General features: G+C 40.0%; 2 long non-coding RNA genes across 2 annotated transcripts in view; one reads left to right on the top strand and one right to left on the bottom strand.

The window, feature by feature from the left end:
* Positions 1-23,659, bottom strand: part of LOC117677220 (uncharacterized) — a 51,904-nt gene that overhangs the window by 26,730 nt on the left and 1,515 nt on the right. The window lies entirely within an intron of this gene.
* LOC117677221 (uncharacterized) lies at positions 1,816-9,065 on the top strand. Its single transcript, XR_004594705.2, has 2 exons — positions 1,816-1,914; positions 8,659-9,065. It is a non-coding gene; the product is annotated as an uncharacterized LOC117677221 (long non-coding RNA).

Raw genomic sequence — 23,659 nt, 5'->3', positions numbered from 1 at the left:
ACACACTTTAGCTTGACTTGGTAATTGCACATGAGCGGTTCATGATTTGTTCTACAATCAGCACCTGGCCATGTCTTTGCTGTTTGCTACTAATGAACTTTTTCTCTTAGTTACACTAATAATATCGTCAATTTGACTTGTGTGTATTCCATTGGTGATGTCTGTGTATAGTATATAGGTATCATTTTGTTTGAAGAATGTGATTGGAGAGCGGGGAAAATCATTGGATTGGTAGAAATAGATATGTCGTTCTCCAGCTTTATTTCTGTTCCCTAGGGCATACATTCCAATTCTGTTTTCATCCATACTATTTCTAATGTTGGCATGCCAGTCTCTAGCCACAAGCAGCACATCCTGCTTGCAAGTTTTGTCTGTTAAGGATTAACTTTAACATACAGTACATCAACTTCTGATGCATCTGCCACAAAAGTTGGAGCATAAATGTGGATAACCAGAATATTAAAGTGTTACTAGCAAAGTCTATTGAAGTAGTCAGTCATCAATTGCTGTGGGTCCAAGAGCCATCGTGGCTCTGCATTTCCTAACTCTTAAAGAAATGCTGTTCATTTTTTGTTGTTATGTCCAGAGTAGTAAATGGTAATATACCTGCCCCTCTGCTTTTGATTTCCTCCTTACTGAGACCCCGTCTATCCCTTCTCCCTTGTCTTTCAGGACAGCTTTTCCATGTTAGATTTGGAGAAAGGCAGGTTAGGTACATTGGGAGGCCTTGGCAAATTCCTAACTTTTTTTTTTCTTTTCTTTGCCGCTTATAACATAGTTGGGATTTTTTTATTGTTGGGGTGGATAAAGAGAGTTTGTTTAATGGGTTTAATGAGTTTAATGCACTATCAATGAGTCTTTTTGGCTTTAGTAACTAGGCAAGATATAAGAAATCAACTCGTATAAATATAAAGCATGGCAGAATTAAGGTTTGTTTTCTGAATTTGTGTTGGTCTAGGAAGGAACTATAAATCATTCTCCTTAAGTCCAGACACATAGAGATACAGCAGGGGAGAAGATACATTAGATGTAAGGCACTCAGATATTTTTTTTAATTAGTGAGAGTAAAATAGATCCTATGAAAAGAGATAAATAAAAACATGAGAGTAACCTCACTGGGAAAGAAAAAACTGAGGAAAGAAAGAAAGACAGAAAGAAAAAAAGAAAGAAAGAAAGAGACATAGAGAGAGAGAGGGTGAGAAAGAAAGAAAGAGAGAGGGAGGGAAGGATGGAAAGAAAGAGAGAGAGAGACAGAGAGAGAGAGAAAAAGAAAGGAGAAAGAAAGAAAGAGGGAGAGAGGGTGAGAAGGAGAGAGAGAAGGAAGGAAGGAAAGAAAGAAAGAAGGAAACAAGAGAGAGAAAAAAAAATAAAGGAGAAAGAAAGACAGAGAAAGGATGAGAAAGAAAGAGAGAGATAGAGACAGAGAAGGAAGGAAGGAAGGAAGGAAAGAAAGAGAGAGGCAAAGAGAAAGAAAGAAAGAATAAAGGAGAAAGAGAGAGAGAAAAGGTGAGAAAGAAAGAAAGAAAGAAAGAAAGAAAGAAAGAAAGAAAGAAAGAAAGAAAGAAAGAAAGAAAGAAAGAATCCTACCTTCTGGATGAGGGAGGGTCTGTCACTTACTTAGCTGATTGCCACAGTGAGACTGTGAGACTGACAGCAATACCAGCAGAAAAGAATGCAAGATACTTTGGTCCAATATGCCTCAAACAAGCCAAACCGGATCTGTCTCAGCAGGCTGAGCGATGGTCATTAATTTTTAATACTGTTAATGTTTATTAGTGAAGGATGATTGACTTTAAGTGCCTGATGAATAATAAATAAATGATGTACATTTCTGGCATTTGAATCACATTAGTATGGAAGGCCTGTGGGAATACCCTTCATTCTTGAAGAAGTACACTGCCCCACTTCCCAAAGGTAGGCGCTATTTTCTTTACACTTTCCTTGCGTTCTTTTTTTCTTCTTCTTCTTTCAACAGAGAAGAACTTTGAATGGCTTTGGGGGAAATGTGGAGTTAGTATTTTCCTTTGGTCACCCTAATGACACAGGGAGGTTCGTCCCACTTGATGTCACTAATCTAAGAAGGTCTGATCTACACTTGAAGGCCCTGTTGGATTTCATAACAAACACCTGTGTCCATCAAAGAGAACACACAGGATCTCTGCACGAGCACTCCTTGACTTTGTAATTTCATTGACTGACAGTTTAATATCTATTTATTTTCACATCTGACTCCAGTAGAGACAGGCAGGCATCCTAAATGTCAAGATATTATGCTGACAACCAAGGGTATTTTTTCCCCCATTATTTAAGAGGAGAAAGGTTCTTTGTAAGTAAAGTGTTATTTTTTTTCAAGCCTACCAGCTAGAATAAAGACCAAATTATAGGGCATACATAATTGCCAGTGTAACTGCTGATAGGTTATCAGTACACGTTTTTTTATAGGGAGTTAGGTGGAGATATTCAGTTTGATTTACTTGCAAACTTACTCCGCTTTCCATATTTGAGAAATGAAATGTGTAAATTACATTATTTAAATTGATGGAGCTGCTGTCATTTCTAGAGACAAGGGTAAGTAGAGTTTCCTATTCTAAAATTAACCATTTTAGAAGAAGACCTTTTGTTTTCCATCTAGGCTCATTTGAACTGTAAATGGAAAGAAGGGCATTTGCTCCAATTGAACTCTGCAACGCTGAAACAATTTTCGAGGATACAAACATAAATATAAATCCTATGAAAACCACATTGTGATCATTCTGGGAAGAATACTTATTGGGGTTAGGGCAAAAAACGATCATTGTGTGACACTGTTCTTCTTATTCCAGGATAAGCCGGTGTGGCTTTTGCTGAAATAATAGCGATTTATGACATTCCATACTGAGAAGAGAATTATTTCATTTAAAGTCATTTTGTCGTTGCTTTATAATTACCAGATTGTAATTATAATTATGTAATTCACTTCCAATGGAAGTGAATATCTGTAGCTCAGGGTTGAACTGTTGAGTCCTTGGTGCTCTCTGAGCTTCGTTGTTTGCTTCCTGATGTTTCATTATCTGACTAACATTATACATAGCAAGCAAAGAACCAAGCTCAGAGAGCATTAAGGATTCCACAATTGCTGTTGTAAAAATACCAGTTCCTCAGAAAATTTTGGAATAGATCTGGAGGCAAAGTCTGACAAATGTTTACTTATTTATAATCACAATTTATGAGACCTCCCCAACTCAAATAAATAAATAATCTCTTATTTAGGCTGCACAAGTAGAGCAGAACTAGAGACAACAATAGTAGCGTTATTGAAGATTGCTATTGGCACCGTAGGGTCATTAAAAAAAAAATACCACTGATGAGAGTGCTGAAATTTTAATGCACTGGTGTGAGAAATAAGGAACCAACGTTTCATTTGTATATAGCCCTTAATTTCTTAATATTAGAAATATTTGACAAGGCAAATCTGAATATATACTCCTCAAAATCAGACGTTAAGATCAATATCCCAAAAGACAACTTGGTGTCTATGAAGGTAAAGGCCATAATGTTTAATATGCATAAGCTGCTTTGTTTGCCTTTAAGTCTGAACTCGGGTCTAACAGCCTAATTCATAATTCAGACAAAGAGAATGAGTTAACAAATATCTTTTCTTCCGCTATGATTTGCATATTTAGTAAGCAGATTCTGCCAATGTGTATCCGCTGTTTTGTGAAGGAAATGAAAACGTCTTGCATGCCTTTCACTGAAAGGAATGGGTTTATTTTATTCAATTGCTTTGTAGTAAGGAAACCCAGGATTGGTGGACTGCAGTGACACACGAGATATTTCTTTAAAGAAATGATCCCCTGACCATGCATGGCAGTACAGGTAGTCCTCAACTTACAATAGTTCATTTAGTGACCATTCCACGTTACAACGGCACTGAAAAAAGTAACTTACGATCTCCTTTCATAGTTATGACGCTTGCAGTATCCCCCATGGTCATGTGATCAAAATTCAGATGCTTGGCATATGACTCATATTTATGACAGTTGCAGTGTCCCGGAGTCCTGTGATCACCTTTTGCGACCTTCCGACAAGCAAAGTCAATGGGGAAACCAGATTCATTTAACAGCCGTGTTATCAACTTAACAACGGCAGTGATTCACTTAACAACTGTGGCAACAAAGGTCGTACAAATTTCACTTAAACAATGTCTCACTTAGCCACATAAATGTTGGGCTCAACTGTGGTCATAAATTGAGGATTACCTGCATTGTCACCTGTCTATTGTTTGGTCAGGTGATCCTTGTTTTACAAGAGAATTCAGAAAGACCAGTGGTGGGATTCAGCCAGTTCTGTCCGGATCGTGCGAACTGGTAGCGGTGACTGCGGGAGGCTCTGCCCACCCACCCACCCACCCAGATGTAATGCGCGACTACTGCGCATGTGCAGAAGGCCATGCGCATGCACAGAGGTGGCACATGCGCTCACATTTGCAAACCGGTAGGGAAGATAAGTGAATCCCACGTCTGAAAAGGACAGAGAAGCCACAGGCCACTGCAAGTGGATAAATCAAGTTCCTCCACTTGATGCCAATGGGAAATGCTCTCTAAGTAAAACTAGATCTGGATTTAATCTATTTCTTTATAACTGTGCCTAACCTCCTTGGCCTTAGAATCCAACAATTGCTCTTTAAGACTACTGTAACACGTCAACCTGTAGAAGTGGGATCGATTTCTGAGTCTCTTCCAAAGGGGAAGAAAAGATGGGCATTTGAAGAAGATATGTTCTACTTCAGCAATGGTTCCTGTTATACTGATGCTCTATTTGAAAAGAGAAGGTGTGATCTCCAACTTGCCTCCTGAAAATGGGTGAACTAACATAATGGAAAGTCTTATGCTCAGGATCAGTGGTGAAATCCAAATTTTTTTACTACCGGTTCTGTGGGCGTGGCTTGGTGGGCGTGGTGTGGCTTGGTGGGCGTGGCAGGGGAAGGATACTACAAAATCTCCATTCCCACCCCACTCCTGGGGGAAGGATATTGCAAAATCTCCATTCCCACCCTACTCTGGGACCAGCCAGAGGTGGTATTTGCCGGTTCTCCGAACTGCTCAAAATTTCCGCTACCGGGTTTTCAGAACCTGTCAGAACCTACTGGATTTCACCCCTGCTCAGGATCTTATGCTTGGATCAGGATTCTATTGGTGATATTTTCATATCCATATAGAGAAGTCAGCTGGGGTTTTACCCTAATTCAATGATTTATAGGTAGTCCTCAAATTACAATCACAGCTGAGCCCACAATATATCTCGCTAAATGAGTTTTGCCCCATTTTACGACTTTTCTTGCCACGGTTGTTAAGTGAATGACTGCAGTTGTTAAGTGAGTAACTCAGTTGTTAAGTGAATCCGAACTTCCCCATTTACTTGTTTGTCAGCAGGACACAAAAGATGATCCATATGACCCTGGGATACCACAACCTTGGTGAACCCTGGTTCATAAATATGAACCAGTTGCCAAGCATCTGAATTTTTGATCCCCCGATTATGGGGATGCTGCCAAGGTCATAAGTGTGAAAAACAGAAGTCATTTTTTTCCCAGTGCCATTGTAACTTTGAACAGTCACTAAATGAATTGTTGTAAGAGGAGGGCAGAGGTGGGTATCAGCAGGTTCTGACCAGTTCTGGAGAACTGATAGCAGAAATTTTGAGTAGTTCGGAGAACCGGTAGTAAAAATTCTGACTGGCCCCGCCCCCATCTATTCTCTGCCTCCCAAGTCCCAGCTGATCGGGAGGAAATGGGGATTTTTCATAAAATCTTCTGGAGTGGGAATGGAGATTTTACAGTATTCTTCCCCTGCTATGCCCACCAAGCCATGCTCACCAAGCCATGCCACACCCACCAAGCCACACCCAGAGAACCGGTAGTAAAAACATTTGAAACCCACCACTGGGGGAGGGTGACCTGTATTTTATCAATTGTTAAAAAAAATGCATACGAAAATCTGTATTGTGGGAAAACACACGCACTCTGTGTAAAATGTAGCTATAGAAGAAAATTAGATTCCTCTTCGAAATTATATATGGAAAGACTGCTGTTAGATAAATTGCGTGCAAAAACATCTCTAATGTGTGATATTTGAGTTCCAAAAAATGAGAAGGTGGCAATTATAAGAGTATTTCTCTCATTCCTAGCATTGCTTCACCTTCCTTTTTCTTCAAATATTAGCAAGACTGAATGGTGAGCAGGTTCCCTCCTCTTTATAGGAAGCCGGCTTGGAATGTAAAATGTCAGGCTGAGTGCCCCTCTGCTCATGTGCTGCAGGTTTAAATTGTGAACAAGACAGATAGTTCAAACTCACTCTGAGCACAGTGAGAAAGTAATTACTCAGTCATTGAAAAAGGTCCTATTATCATTACCCAGTAACCTGAATGTCCACCACATATCTGGGTATTATTTTAAATGGCTTCCAAAAAAGCATTTTCAGAATCTCAAATTTAAATCACATGAAAAATGGTTCCATTTATTATTTCTTTCTCTCTCTCTCTCCCCCCCCCACTCTCTTTTTTCCCAGGGAAGGTGAGGAGTTTCAGAGATTATTCTAAATGTCAGTTTAGCATACATTTTAGCCAGCTGGATGTGGAAATGCGCTGAATGAAAACTTCCCTTCCTGGAGTAAATGCCATGTTGGTAAACGAAAAGGGATAGGAATACGTAAAGGTCAATTCACATGGCGAGTTGGCTGTTGTTGTTAATATAACTAAGAACATTACTTTTATGGGAGGTCATTCCATTAATTAGATAAACCACAGCAACCACAGGCAATCTTTGCTACCCTCGCTCTCTTAATCCACGTGTTGTTTCTGAACCTATCATCATTTCTCTGGCAAATAGCAGGGGATGGGTGATCTGTACTCTTTTCTGCTACACAGCACCCCAAAGTCACATATTACCATGGCTGTCAGTGCTGTGAACTAGAATCACTTCTTTCATTGCTCCATTACATCCTACCTCCCACATCCTGCACACAAGCAATTGTTTAACCATTGTGAACTGCTAGAAAATGACAGCTGCTTTCCTTTTAGGGATGGGCGGAATCATGATAATAATAATAATAAAAAAAGACGTGCAAAGCAGAAAGTACATCACATTACACAACCCCTAATCAAAAAGAAAGGCAGTCTGACAAAATCTTCTACCACCCTTACATCTATCCATCCATGCAGAAGCAGCAATATAGTCTACATTCTGGGACAATTGACTTGAGTTAAGTGAGGTGTCAGCAAGGCCCCAACTCAAGGGTGGCAGTGAGACCCAGATAAAAACAGAATAATAAATGTAAATGGGGTGGGGGGAGGTCAAAAATATCAACATTTGTCAGGCAAGACCTTCTGAGGGGAATTGCAGGATGATGGGTGAAAGGTCCCCAGATCTGGCTTATTTATTTGATGAAATATGTACTACATGCAAGAGTCCCATATGAAGGGTTATACAGCAAGGAAGCAATGGCTAGGATAGGAGAAGAATCACCTCTCTGGAAGGGACAAAAGATGATATGTTGCACTGAGAGAGAAAGAGAAAGCACCAAAAAATTGCACAGCCTGCCAGTGTTCCACAAGTGGGGCCTTTTTAAGAGCAGTTTTAAAAGAAGCTAATTTGAGAGAAGGACACCTCCTCGTTTCCCCTGACTATGGTGAGTGAAAATGCTCACCATTTTGAAGGGAGCACTCACTGAAGAAAGTGCTGTCTTCAAAATGGAACTCAGATTTTAGGCATTGAGCCAAAAGTAAGCAAGTTCATACTTCCCATGAAAAATACGGGTTCAATCTTTACTGGCTTTGGGAGGGGGGGGGAATCTTTCCAATTAAATGGCCTTATTTTATGAAGTTGTAAAGTTTTATCATTGTTTTATTTGATATACAGATTAAGATGTAATTTTTAAAAGTGATATATTTAGTTCTTGCTCAAGCCCAATGAAATGATGTTATTCTTGGGGAGATGTTATGCAAATTAATTTATCCTGTTTGGTGCCACAAAATTTGAGTATACTGTTCTATTTATTTGATACAATCCATACTCCACTTTGCCTATACAATGAAACACCAAACTGTTGACTGTGTCCCACAAAATACATCTTTCTATGGGTCCTCCCTATATGTTAGCACCAAATCTTCCAGTTACTTCAAAGTAGCTCTTTGGGATGTTTGTTGACTGACAAGATTCTTGTCTTTTCTGTTGTTCCTTGCTGATTAAAACAGGTCTAAGGACATTCTATTGCTCACAATGTTAGCAAGCCGATAGATATCTCAGGATATTAATCACTTGCATGATTGATGCCACTGTAATATAGCAGCAGCTTCATTTGGGTAGTGAATGGTTTTAGATAATCTCTAATCAGCACAGAAGAAAGATCTCTCTTATTTGAACGTGTAAAGCATACTGTAGTTTGCTTGGCCAACTGGCACCGTGCCTATACACATTTTAGGCTGATTCACACAATGAAAAAAAAAAAGTCTTCTGTTTCATAAGAGTGCATAAAGAATGTTATATTGACGATGAACTTTTATCCTGCATGCAGAACAGATTGCTACAGTTTGCATAAAACGGAAGAGTCTGTATGAACAAACTGAAAGTTGGCAGCAGTGTAAGCTATGGGTTAAACCACTCGAATTTTCTCTCAGTTACAGTTACTGAAGAAGATTCGGCTTCCATCACCTACTAAAGAGTAATCTGTCAAATCCTTCCAGTGCTGAGCTGTGAATCCCACGTGGTTAGGTGAAGTCGCTCAACAAGTGAACCACCTACTTGTAAATGCGAAGAAATGTTTGATTGGAAAAGAGTGGCAAACTAAAAGCAGCTATTAAGGATTTATTTAGAAAGCCTGCCTGCAACTTCTAAAGGCAAGACAAGGTGTAATTCAGATTTGTGTCTTTTGTTAGTGCTTTTCTTTTGAATGTTCTAAAATCCGTGGGGCTTGCAACCTGGTGAATAAATGTTCTCCTTCCCTTCCCTAACATTTTGAGCCAATTTAGAATTAATCGAACACGATCAACTTTAAAAGAACATGTAATAAAAAGAAAGACCCATCCACACATATCCCGCGGCTACGATTTTCAGGCTTCTTTCATTTTGTGTGCACAGAGTGAATATTTTTTACACTCGTTGCAACCTTGTTGGAGGGTGAAGAACTTAAAATTCCCTAGCTTTTCATTAACACTGCAGGACGAAGCACGAAAAAGAGAGATTATATGGTGATAGCAGGCAGCATGAACTTGGTAATGTAGTGACCATCTGTTCATGCCCAACAGAAATCACATGGATTGATTGATAAGATGTTACACCGGATATTGGTCAAACCATCCAGGATGTACTCCCCAATTTGGCAGATGTTTTTTAATCCCACAACTGCTACAATTTACGAGACCGCCTTCTGCCACTGGTAGCCTCTCACCGGCCAGTATGCTCCCACAGAGGGGGGCTCCTCAGGGTGCCATCAGTCAAACAGTGTCGACTGGCGGCCCCCAGGGGGAGAGCCTTCTCTGTGGGGGCACCTGCCCTTTGGAACGAGCTCCCCTCGGAGTTACGGAGGATCCCGGATTTACGCATTTTCTGCTGTGCCCTCAAGACTTTTTTATTCCAACAAGCTGGGCTGGCCTAACTCCTTTTAATTGCTTAATTTTAATTTGTTTTAAAAATGGGGTGTTTTAATTAGTATGGGCCAAATTTGTTTAATATGTTTTAAATTGTTTTTAAATTTTATATTGCATGTGTTTTATCTTTGGCTGTTCACCGCCCTGAATCCTTCAGGAGAAGGGCGGTATATAAATCCAACTAAACTAAACTAAACTAATTGCTTAACAAAGAATATGTGAAGCCTTTCCTCTTCTCCCACTTACCCAGGGGTAGGTTCTACTTAACTTTACTACCGGTTTGCATCATGCCCGTGTGATGCAAACCGGTCTGTGCATGCACAGATTGCTTCTGATGATATCCGGGTCAGTGGGCGGAGCCTCCTGCTGGTTTTACTACCGGTTCTATAGAACTGGGCTGAACCCGGGGGCAACCCACCACTGCACCCACCCCTTTTTTTAAAAAAAAAATCTGCCTATTGGAGGTTGAAGAAAAATGATCCTAGTATGTACAGTATGCATTGATAGAAGAAGATATTTGTAGCACAGGGCTGAACTGTGTGGACCTTGGTAATCTCTGATCTTGGTTTCCTTGCAGATGTTTCATTACCCATCTAGATAACAATCAAGAAACCACCAAGAATACTCCCATCAATTCTAACGGGGCAAGTCACTGTATATATACAGAGAGTAAATCCCACTCCTTTATAGCACTGATGATGTTACCTAGTTGCGTAATGAAACATCTGCACGAAAACAACCAAGGACCTATAGTATGTATGCTGTTTTCAGTACTATTACATATCGCATGAGCTTAATATTAATACTATTGATATACAGAGTAACTGTAGCTGTGTATAATTTGTACCCAAGTAGAAGTAGAATTCAGAAGTATGTAACTTTGAATTGTCATTTCAATGCTATATTCATTTAGAACTGCACCATCCTATGCACTTTATCTGACATGTTTATCGATTTGCATATGTAAATATATTTGATAAATGTGTCAAATTCTATCTTTTTAGTGTTGTAGATATGGAGGAATGAATATGTCATCTTTGCATTAAGAGCCGAAGATTACACTGAAATCCATGCAAATTCAAAACTGCTACCTGGGAATGGACATCTAGATTATATAGAGTTGGTGTTCTGCCAATTTCATTTATTTTCAGTTTTATTTTGGGCCCTGTCAGAAGCCAAGCAGGTGACTACTGGCAGAGCGGATGTCTGGCAAGGGCACCGACACTGATGATTTAGAGATAAGTGAATCAGCTTTTAGAATGTTGATTTTTTAAAAAAGAACATCTGATTTGATCTGAATCACCAGTGCAATTCAGAAAGTTGATCCGTTCGGAGATTCAAAGGAATCACCTTTGAATGAAAGCTTTCGGCAATCCTTCTTTGAGAGATAGATTTCAAAGAAATCTAGCCTCATTTCCTATGCTTCTAGTTTAACTTGTTTTCTTATGCTACTTTTGAAATATATTTATAATATAACAAGTATATGGGAAGCAGGGGTGAAATCTACTTACCTTTCCCACCGGTTTGTCATGTGCGCACGTGGACCCTTCTGCGCATGTGCAGAGGGTAAAAAACAGGTTACGACCGGGCATGTGGGTGGAGCCTCGCACTGCCGTCACTATGGGTTCTCCGAACCACCCGCCGCCATTGCTACCAGTTTGGCCGAAGCAGTCCGAACCAGTAACATTTCACCCCTGATGGGAAGCATTTTGCAGGTGTGCATAAAAACCCGGTTCAGTTCTGGTAGAACCTTATTGGACATTGGACATTTATTTGCACATCAAATTGCAATATCAGCAGAATTATCTATTTATACAGCCTTTTTCAACAGCACTGGCAAAAAGTAAAGATCTCATCTCTCTTTCTCAGATCAGTAGTGATAGACCTAGTCTGCCTGCTTTATGTCTCACCAGATATTGAGATGGGTGGGTGAGGATCAGATTAGATTCTGGCTTTAATTAGGATTCCTGCAATGAAGGAGTGATCCCTATCCCATCGGTAATCCTGTGGCAGCCAAAATCACTGTTTCCTCATTTCGGTTGTTAGAAGAGAATTCACATTTCAGTAATAAACACATTTTTTCTACCCAACAATATTTATCAATATGTTTTGGCTGACCTATAGAAAATCAGAGCAGGGGAAGTCAGTGAAATACAGATAGTCCTCGACCTACAACAGTTCACTCAGCGACCATTCGAAGCTACAACAGCTCTGAAAAAATGACTCATGACCATTTTTCATGACCATTGCAGCATCCCCATGGTCACGTCATTTACATTCGGGTGCTTGACAAGCTTGACTTACATTTATGACAGTGCCCTGGGGTCATGTGATCACCTTCTGCAACCTTCTGACAAGCAAAAGTCAACGGAGAAACCAGATTCACTTAAAAAAACGGGTTACTAATTTAACAGCTTCGGTGATTCACTTAACACATGGGTCAAGGGAAGTTGTAAAATGGGGCAAAACTCATTTAACAAATTTCTCACTGAGCAACATAAATTTTGGGCTCAATTGTGATAGTAAGTTGAGGATTATCTGTATCGGAGGCTCACTAGCGCAAGCTGGAGGAACTGATTCCTGCTATTTTAAGATCTACAGTTCCAAACTGGGATTTGAACTCTCCAAATAAGTCACATAACTCAAAAGGCTATGGGCAACATAGTGACATTAGTTAAGAGTCAGAAGTCTGAGAGGTACAGAAGCACAAGATTGTAGGAAAAGGATCATTAGGAGCAGTGGGTTGACTCAGAGTCCCATTGGTTCTCCCATGGAGTTTAGCATGCTGAGCTGAGCAAAATGCCCTCCACTATGGCAGGTAATGTTCTTCCCCTCCAGTCAACGATTGTTATCCTGCCCTGGCCATTTCATTCTGGGCTGCTAAATTAGTGAAACACAGAACCTAAAATAACTACAATAACACCCTTTCCCCACCACCACCCAAAAAAACCCCCTGAGGTCATTGTGGACCGGTAAAAAGTTCAGTTTTTGTCTTTAAGGTTCATTGCAGACCAATCAAGGAAGGCTGCCTTTTTTTTTTTAAAAAAAAAAAGCAAGTTCACTGATGCAACTAGATTATGCTTCTTTTATTTCAAAAGAGATTGATGAACACGATGCCAAAGTTTTCCCTTGTAGCTCAATTGACAGGAGTAATGGTGAAACTCTAGTGTTTCTTTGAACTGATCCACTGGTGGGTACAACTACACAAGGGAGTGAGTGGAGAAGCATGGATTCAAGGAAGCTACCTATCCTCAGAGGCTCATCCATGAGAAGAAAAAGGCTTGCAGGGGAATCCTCCAATTTTGGATGATGGCGACTGTGGTCTGGGCAGGACAGGCAGCTATCACTATGACCAAAACAGAGGAAGGACTTGAAATCCAGAAAGCAGTTCCTTAAGCTGGTTTCATTTCCAGCTGATTTGGGAATCTGGCAGCTCAAAATTAAGCACGGAAAAAAAAAACCACTGCCAACCAACTAAATGCTTGTGCCTTCTCTTCCACGCAGGCTATTCATTGAGTACCGCACCAGAGTTTCCAGTTTTCCCTGAATAAAAGGCCCTTCTCCCTTCCGTCACAAAAGCAAAATAAATCCACCTATATTTCATGCATTTATTCTTGATAGGCAGCTACGGGTGAGGTTACAAGGGCAGATAAATTTTTAAATGACTGACAAATGCACTGAGAAGTCTCAAAAGCCTTTTCTTCATCATGATGCCAAATCAGCATTTCAGAGGAAACCTTGTGAAGACAGCATTCTAATGAGCTCTGAAATATGTTATCCCAGCAAATCCTGAGCACGAAAGCAAATCCTGTCTTGAGTTGCTCATTGGCAAAATTGTATAAGGGCTTTTCCCTTTTATTGGACTGAATAAAGTACTAGCTAGAAAAAACAAATTCTCACAATTTGAAAACAGACACCAACACAGGATGAATTCCTTAGAATGTGGGTTTTATGCCCCTCTGAAGTCAGGGAGTTAAAATGCAGGAAGGTTTCTGGGGTTTGGGATATTTGCATCCCGTAGCTTCTGGTTTGCAAGCATCAAGAACAAGGAAAGATCCATAGCTAGAATTGCTCAAGAACTAGTTGTAGAACTGCGTGCGTTGTTCATCCGATTCTGTGTGACTTTTCTTGGGCTCAGATTCTTGTACACTGTACAAGCTTCCAATCGCTCCTTTGGACATTCAACTTGCTCAACCACCTTCTTCCTTAGGAAGAAGATCCTAAGGAAGTAAACTCGTCCCATGCACTGTGAACGAAAACCCAGGTGATCTATGGCTCTAGAGTGAGGAAATAGGACTTGACTTCGTCCTTGGAGCAGTCAATAAGCGTGCTTGTGTCGTGCATTTGCTCAATTAGCTATATTCCTGCGCATGTACTAAACCAGTACAGGAGTAAATTCTGCTTGCCAAAACATCTGTTCCTGGCATTCATCCCAGGGCTAATAACAGATTCTCCGAAGATAGGTGCATTAGGTAGTGCTGAAAAGCATAGAAAAGCTTAGTCTTCAGAAAGATCACAGTCTAGTTGGTTTCAAAGACTTTAATGTGGAGAGAATTTTTATTGTTCTGCATGCTCCTATATGCTCATGCCAAGCTCATCAATGGCCTCTAAACAACTCTGCCTTTGCTTGCCTGTTTAATGTAACAGTCAATGCATCTAACCACAATAGCCTTAATTGCAAAACCATCTTTCTCTATACACATGCTACAACTATTCCTTCATGATAGGTATCTTTCCAGAATTGTAACCTTTGTTTACATCCATGAATGGCCTTTGATTCCTAAATGGAATCTCTCCATAAAGTGTAACATTCTCAAGGTATACGGATAATGGGTCTATTTACAATTCTCTCTATTCAAAGTGGGATCCAGGGTCAAACAGTTAGAATAAGAACCAGCTTGATTGGCATTCACATTTCTCAAAGGCTAAATACCCCACATTATCAAGTGTTCTCTTTCCAGACATGTGGATTTTCAAATTCCTGAGTACCTATCTGTAGGCCTTATTAATTGTAAATGATTGAACGATACATATATTCAACTTCAATCTCTGTAAGTCTGTTGACTAAGTCTCTGGTGCTCTTCACTTTATTCCAAGAGACCAATGACTCACTGCAACTTACTAGCTTTAATAAAATATTTGTTGGATCTTCTTCAGTTATTGGCATGTTCACAGGTGAGTTTTCCTACTGTACCGATAAAAATATTGCAACTCTGCAATGTCTGGAATCAATGCTAGCAGGATTCAGGCGAGACCTCCTTGTTCTCAAAAAGCAAATCACTCTAGCCTAGAAAATGGACGTTAGCTCTTTCTGCTAAATTCCCAGTTTGCTATCTTTCTTAATGCTCTGAAAATTTCTCTGTGCTGTTTTGTGTTATCCTCTGTCTCATTCAGTGCAAAAAAAAAAAAAATATTAAGACGGCTGAAGACTGTCAACATCTCTGTTGATGATTTCTTTACGAATAATCACACCTCTCAGACACAAAAGATAATAACTTTTTATCATAATCACCATTGGGCCTATTGATTGAAGGAATTTCTTTGTCCTAGGGACTGAGTTTTATGCCACTTGAGGATAACTTGCAGTATACGTTAATATTTATCACCTTGAACTAGGTATTAAGGCTGGAGCCTCGCAGCTGTTCATATATTTTACATTTTTTTTATCAAAACAACCCATGATAACAGGTTCTTGAAAGAGTGGCAAATAAATGATGTTACCAACATTGATCAAACTTCAGCTTGGCTGTGAATGTAATCTTCCAGTCAATCTTTTGAAGAAAGTAAAACAGGAGCAAAAGAATTTGATAATCTATACCATTTTGGTAAAATCAGCACAAAATTGTTTTTCTTTATTCTCCCGCTATATTTACATTACCAGATTCATTCACATAGGCTGCACTGTATCCTGAATCTTCAAACAACCTAAACTTCCCCTTATATATTATTTCAGATGAATGGACCAGTGGTGGGTTGCCCCCAGTTCGGACTGGTTCGCAAGAACCAATAGTAAAACCGGTGGGAGGCCCCGCCCACTGCCCCGGATGTCGTCATCCAGCGATCTGCACATGTGCAATCCCGTTGCGAACCGGTAGTAAAGGTACCGGTAGTAAAGGTAGAATGGACCATAATAGTTGAAAGAATTGGGAAGCATGCTTATAACCATGCCTCTCGGGTTGCACACACTCCAGGGAGGTGTAGCCTCTCAAACTTCTGTATTTGAATAGAAGTCTAAGATAAGATGAATGAAGTCACACCTTGAAGTCAACTTGAACACCTGGCGACTTTGTGGGCATGATGCAGAAGAAATCTCAGATTCACAGAACATACTCCATACCTTCATAAACACAAACACACAGAAGGGATTAGAGTTTCACTTAATTGTCATCCCTTGGTAACTGCAAATGTCATCAGAGGTGAAAGAAAAATCAGTTTTCTGAATAGATCTAGTCTCTTCCTTCAATCCTGTCATCAATCAAAGCAGATTTGATATGAACACAAGATTGGACTTTGCAAGCTTTGTCATTCCTTACTGATGAGACCTATCAGCTTGAGATCTAATAGTTAGCTAGTTCTCACAGATTTGTCACCTGTGATCTAACTCTCTTTTTATTAGTTAATTTGGGTATATTATTTGACATGATAACTGATCTGGCAGCTGAGTTTTGTAGAGATGCCCTGTTGCTGACTGTTCTATTTTTATATTTCTTTTAAACTTGACTGCAATTTATCTTGTTGAGGTAGTTTGCATAAGGTTCCAGGGAGTGTTAATAATGGGGAAAGAAGAAGACCAGAACTAGGTCTTTATACTTTGGGGTACCCTAGGGCCCAACCTTTTCTTCCTTGTCATTCAACATCTACATGAAATTCCAAGGTGAGGTTATCTATTTGGCAAGGTTATCAGCACTATACAGATGGTACTTAATTACACAAATTCATCATTGGCTGGGCTAGAGAAGTAGTAGAGGTCCTGACTTGGTATCTGGAAGTGGTTAGAGCAGTGATGGGTAACCTTTTTGCCATCGCGTGCCAAAAGCAGGGGGAGCATAGGGGTCACATGCGTGGGTGACCACACCCATAATTCTATGTGCCCTGCCCCCCGTGCATGCGTGTGTGACCCCCCTGCACTACCCTTGCTTTTGGCACGTGATGGCACAGTGGGCCCGGTAGGCCCATTTTTTGCCCTTCCCAGGCTCCAGAACCTTTCTAGGTGCCTGGGGAGGGCGGAAATGTCCTTCCCCACCCACCCGGAGGCCCTCCGGAGGCCAGAAACAGCCCATTTGCTGACTTCCAGTGGGACTAGAAGGCCCATTTTGCACCCTCCCTAGGCTCCAGAGCCTTTCTAGGAACCTGGGGAAGGCCGTTCTCGCCCTCCCCAGGTTCCTAGAAAGGCCCTGGAGCCTGGGGAGGGTGAAAAATGGGTCTTCTGGACCCACTGGAAGTCGGCAAATGGGCCGTTTCTGGCCTCCAGAGGGCCTCCAAGGGGGAGGCCATTTTCACCCTCCCCAGGCTGGAGCCTGGGGAGAAGCAAAAGCAGGCCTTCCCCACTTCCCCAAGCCCTCTGGAGGTAGGAAACAGCCTGTTTTCTGATATCTGGTGGGCCCAGAAGGCCCGAAAATCAGCTGGTCAGTGCACGCATGCATGCCATAGGTTCACCATCACGGGGTTAGAATATGGATGAGGAAAACAAGCTCATCCTGAAACCTAGATGGAGTAGATATGGTTTCAAAGGACTACTAAATCCAGGGACAATCTAGTTTTAGTTTTGGACACTCAAACCAAAGCGCTCATTCAGGGCTTTTCACAGCTCTACTTTTATTATTGTTAACCATCTTGAGCATAGTACCATTCTTTGGTGGGAAAAGCATAATATCTACTTATAGACCCAAAGCAATAGAACACAGGTACAAAATTTAAAATATAGAAATCCCAAATATGAAGTAATTAATAAGAAAAAGAGGAGACCAACTCACTTCTGAAAGCAATAGGTATAATTAGAAACATGGTTGCCTTTTTAATTGTTGCCCAATTTAGGTTTTGCAGAAGGAAGATTAAAAACTCTTGATCAAAAAATTCCAACAAAATTCCAATGGGTACCAGATAAAAATTTATGGTTTAACTCTACATGAGATACTGACCTCTCTATATTACACACATGAATATTGTACAGAATTACCAAGGCAGAATGGAAACTGAAGTCCACACATCACAATGTTGCCAAATTTGAAAAACACCGACCTATTGTTTTGATAATAGGTAGTGCCCCAGTTCAAACTAAAGGTGAAGAAATCTCCCATGTTGATCTTAGAGCTAGGATTAGGTTTGGGCTGGTGTGGACAACCAACCATAAATATTCTCCAGATACTTCACCTCTTTAGAATTTGTGAGGTCAACAATGTATACAATGTGGATCCATTCAAGAAATGTTTGTAAATCTTTAATGAGTAGAAGAAGATGCATATAAAATGGACGCATTAGAGACATACAAAAATTAGTGGGAATTTTTAAACCCCAGAATGAGGCAGAAATGTGACAAAATGGACAGATGATTGAACGTTGAATAGCACGCACCTTAAATGATACACAATTCTGTAATCTGAATTTTCAGTTTGTCCTTGGTGGTAGAAAGTCATGATTTTCTGCCATACCAGAGAGTCTTGGCCATTTGCATTATTTCATGACTTCTTCCAGTGGTGGGAAATGATTGGTATAATGAGACCTCATCTTTTGCTTCCAATATCTGGTTTAGAAAGATTGGAAGAGGCTTTGCCTGATCTCTGGCTATTTTAGGGGCTGGTAACAAGCAAAGGAAAGAAATATTTTGCTTTTTTTCTGAGTAAGGGAGCCATGTTGTGCTCCTTAGAGGGAGAGCTTCACTTCCACAATTGTTAAAGCGAAATGCCATTTTGAAGATCTACCCAGCATTACCAGATGTAACATCCAGTACAGTGGTGGGTTGCTCCCGGTTTGGACCGGTTCCCAAGAACCAGTAGTAAAACTGCAGGAGGTTCCACCCACTGACCCAGACATAGGCGATCTGCACATGCGCAGAAGTGCACGCACCTGTGCATGATGCTAACTGGTAGTAAAGGTAAGTAGAACCCACCCCTGATCCAGTACCTCTAACCAAAGAAACACGAAGTATTAAATCAAAATCCACAGCAGGAAATATCACTAAGTATATGTCTAACTATCATGCCATATGTATCGAAAAGCATAACATTCATTTAAATATGATATTCAATATATTACTTAATGTTACTGGTCTATCTTCTGAGGCATCTTGTCAGTGTGTGGGTCAATGCCCAGCAACTCTACAATTAATTTTCTCCACTGTACACAATTTGACAGCATTTATTCTTTCCTTCAATGAGCATAATCACTTCACATATGGAACCTGTGGTGGCCTACAGGCATCCAAGGGAAACCTGCATTATACAATCTGTCGCTTTTGTGAGCTTGTCTCAAAGGTGCTTTTTCAAGAGGCAACTGGACTTTCTGGGGTTTTTTTGAAGATATTTCGCTGTACCTCTGTGTATATATATATAATCTCTGCATACCACTCAGGGTCACCTTCATTATATATGGTTATATAAATTGTTTAAGCAAACAAATAAATAAAAGTTATGGATGGAGCTATTTTGGACACATCCTTATCCAGAATCCTTGACTTCCAATAAGAGATTGTCTATCAGGTTTTAAAACAAATCAGCTCCAAAACATATTGCTTTAGATAAGAAACACCAGCCTTTCAACAAGACCCTTAACAAGTTTGAGCTCCTCAATCTAGCCAAGATCAGTTTAAGATTTTACTTGAAAATCTTGTTTCAGTTTGTTTATAAGTACACAGAAGAAATGATGAATACAATGAAAGTCAAAGATAAATGAATCTTAAACAGGAGGTGGGAATGCCAGGGCAGGTGAAGGCAGAGAGAAAGGAGAGAATCAGATTAGTTGGGCTAAGTAAAAGAAATCAGAGTGAGGAGATTGCCTGATAAAACTGTCCATTTTAACAATAACAAGCATGTGTTATTTAAGGCTCATAAAAGAAGATATATTAAGGAAAGCCTAGGAAAAGGAAGAAGACAGAACATTGATTATGCAATAGAGATTAATTTAGGAACCCAATAATATCAAATACAGGCTAAGCAGCAAGGTGGGTAAGAGACACCACCATAACTACAGCTCGACCTGCTTGCTATACTTTCAAGTCAATAAAACAGTATCCATTAACATATGGCCATTAAGTTGAAAGTTTGAAATTATGATGCTATAACCTTGTAGCCAGGAGAAGCAGATACACACAGAAACTACTGTTTAATGGTGAAAAATGTATTATGGACAAAGCTACATTGCATTTAATTCTCTGAATCTTTTCTCAGTTATCCTGAATGGTAAGCAGTTGGAGGAAAATTCCAGAGTAAATAGAGATAGAGAGGGACACTGCTCCATTTTTTCCCCTTGCCAATGCTTTGTTTACTGAGAATACACTCCCTATTCCTTGCCCATCGATGGATGCAAACTTTTGGGATGAACAATTCTTCCAGGTCCTACATAAGAAGGCTGCTCTGTCCAAATAGTGGCTCTGATCCTAAAAAGACCAAGGAAATCAATACCGTGGTCCTTGGAGCTTGGTTGTTTCCTTGCAGACATTACATTTCATTACCCAACCAGGTAACATCATCGGTGCTAGAAGGAAGTGGAATTTTCTTTCTGTTTATACACAGGTGGCTTGCTCTGTCAGTTTTGGTGGGAGTTTGTTTTCTCCGTGGTGGTTCCTTGATTAGGCTGTTGTTTACTGTTTGATTGTCTGAGCTGGTAGTTCCTCAGTTGGGGTACCCAATAAGCAGAAATTAACACCAGGATCAATACCAGACCAATAATCAAGCAGTAAACAATGCCCCTATCAGTTCACCCCACAGTTCAGCCTTGAGCTTGCAAATGTTCTCTTCTATGGATAAATTAATACTTTCAGTTTCAAGACAATAAAAATAATCTGCTGAAATACAATCCTGAGATGTTCAGTAATTGAGATTTCCATACAGGTTTCTGGGCCATTGATTTCAATGGATTACCAAATTGTATTCACATAGGAAGCAGCGAAATGAAGGAGAAATCTCAAATGAACTGCCTGCTCCTGAGCTGCTCAGATTCTTAAAACAGCCCTGCATGGATGAATACAGATAATTTCTTTTCCCCGTAGCGTGAAAAACAAGTTGAGGCCATTACAAATGCATGGTGGCTGGTGAGAAGACAATTAAACCAATGCCGAAACTCTATGTGGACTTCATTACATTTGAAAAAGGTATAGCTCTAAGACTTGATTTGTGTGTCATGATGCTAAACCACAATGCAGTTTGTTGGTTTGGATTTAATATGTTGTATATACCCAGCCATTAAGATCTGTATACCATGGAGATCTTCTACGTTACATTACTTCTTGCCTCCCAGTTATTCTCTAATCCAATTTAAAATATACCTGAAACTGATCCAGGCTGTGTTAACCATTTGTACATCTATTTGGACAGCAAGACCTGTGCCTATTGGTTTGTGATTGGGTTCAAGGAGAAGCATCAGCCAAACTTCCTTGTTTTGTTTTTTTTTAGCCAATATTTGAACACTGAGAACTGTCAATTCTGCTTAATTGGCACACTTTCAAGTTGGCATAATTGAAAGTATGCATACTTGGCCAAGTATGCATACTTTCAAGGTGGCCAAAAAAACCAAGGGCTGCTTCCCGTATCTTCAGGTTACCAAAAAAAAAAAAAAAAAGTTTGTGCTGGACAAACATCCTTTCCTCCCATTCAAAAAATTAATGCTATCTGTCAAGTGTCACAAAGCCAGGCAAGGACAAGGAATCAAGAATTACACAGACCTTAGTAGGGTATATTTAATGCCTGCTCTGGAGTAAACAGAGACTCTTGAAAATTGCAAGAGGATTTTCCTACTCTTATTTACAGTAAGACCGTGGAGTCTCTTTGATTTGGAAGACTGTCCCACTTACCACCTAGGCTGAGTTGTCATTGGTAAGATAAGTTAACCACATATAATACCTCCTTCCTGATTGTTTATGCCTGATTTGTTTTCCATTACTTTGTAGCTTCTAGGCCCACCCCCACAATCCTTCACACAAGCATTCTTTCAGCTATACTCCACACGCTTTTCTAAATGTACTGGTGAATATGTGTCTGAATAATAATGTTTGGTGAATAAACAAACTGATGGGAATAATTCAGAAGAAGGTATACAGATTGTCCTTGACATCTGACCACAACTGAGCCCAAAATTTCTGTTGTTCAGCGAGACATTTGTTAAGTGAGTTTTGCCCCATTTTATATCTTTTCTTGCCTCAGTTGTTAAGTGAATCACTGTGATTGATAAATTAGTAACCCGGTTGTTAAGTGAATCTGGCTTGCCCATTGATTTTGCTTGTCAGAAGGTATCAAAAGATGATCACATGATCTTGGGACACAGCAATAGTCATAAGTATGAACCAGTTGCCAATCCTCTGAATTTTGATCACATGATCATGGGGATGCCGCAAAGGTTGTAAGAGGGGCAGGGTGCTCTCCTCCCAAGTAGTTGACTCAGTCTGCGCTGTTCTCACCTTCTCTCCACTCTCCGTGCTCAAGGATCAGGAGGTGGTGGTTCTTGCTCATTGCCTGAGCTCTGTCTCTCATGTTCACTGCTTAGCCACTCTTGGTTATCCTGCCCCCCTTCCTCCCTGCCTACAAGCCATCCCAATCCTGAAAAGCCCTGGTCTGACTGGGTCTGCTCTTCCCCATTTTCCTCTGAAGCCAACAAAGCCGCCCCCTCGATCTCTGTCGGCTCCAGTTCCGGCTCATCTTCCTCTGCAGATTCAGGCTCCGATGGGGCCTGACACCCATGAGCACAATCTCTTCAAATTATTAAGAGCCACATCTTTGTGGGGCCTAAATAGCTGAAAGTTTTTTCCCTTTGACTCTGCATGCGTGTCCATGAACAGCCACTTCAGCTTGCAATTGCTCCAGGAAAAGTTTATGTTGCCTCTTGAAGTTCAAGTTACAAACTGGTTCTGAAACAGCATTCACTATGCCATGTTGAGTTTTACTCAATCAAGGGTAAAATCGATAGTAGCACAAACTTAGATCACAATATCTGATGCTATTTGATTGGCAGATGGGTGGTCAGGTTAGCCCAGTAGTGGGAGAGCACTATCATCTGGGAGATCTCCTAGTTTTATTAGTATTGCGGGCAATTGTGTAAGCCTGGCCAACTGCATTTTATTCAATAAAACAATTAAATAAGTTTGCTCATGATACATGGATCCCATATATTTATAATGGCAGTTTGGCCCTATGATTAAAAAACAAAACAAAACCTCAATAAAAGTGCTACTAAAAAATGAACACAAATGTCATCAACAATGAAGGTTTCAAATGTATAAAATCAAATAGATCAGAATGCAGGCGAAAAAGAGCCAGGTTTTCATAACACAAGACTTTAATGTGGAACAAGATGAAAAAAATATTGATAAAGGCAACAGATGAATCAGAGGAACTGAAAAGAAAAAGCTAAAGAAGGCATGAGAAACAGAATAAAAATCAATTTTATAAAACAAAGAAGTTCAAAAACTCCAGAGCAGTGAAGAGATAGCAGAAATTCTTAACAGTACAATTATTAGGAAAGAAACTGAAGACTCAGAAAGATAGCTTGAAGGACTGCATGGCACTACAAAAGAATTAATTAATATGAAATAGATAGACATCCTTTCTGTTTTAATGAAAGTATGGAATGGACCTCTACAACTCAAAAAAAAAATTGTTGACAGAATACTGATGACAGAAGAATAATTTGAGAAATTAAGACCTTTACAGTTGACATACTGGAAAGAAAATAAGAGGTGGGGAATGACAGAAGATGATTGCTTATTTTTAGATCAGAATTTGACAGAGCGTTTGAAGACCTGAAAAGAAATTAATCAGCAGGGATAAATAATATTCCAGCTAAATTTATTATTTTTTAAAAAAGATCACTCCAAAACATTTCTATTTACTGT

The sequence above is a fragment of the Pantherophis guttatus genome, chromosome 3 (assembly GCF_059756535.1).
Source record: "Pantherophis guttatus breed Tessera chromosome 3, ASM5975653v1, whole genome shotgun sequence".
Classification (NCBI taxonomy): Eukaryota; Metazoa; Chordata; class Lepidosauria; order Squamata; family Colubridae; genus Pantherophis; species Pantherophis guttatus.
This window is presented reverse-complemented; position numbering and strand designations above follow the sequence as displayed.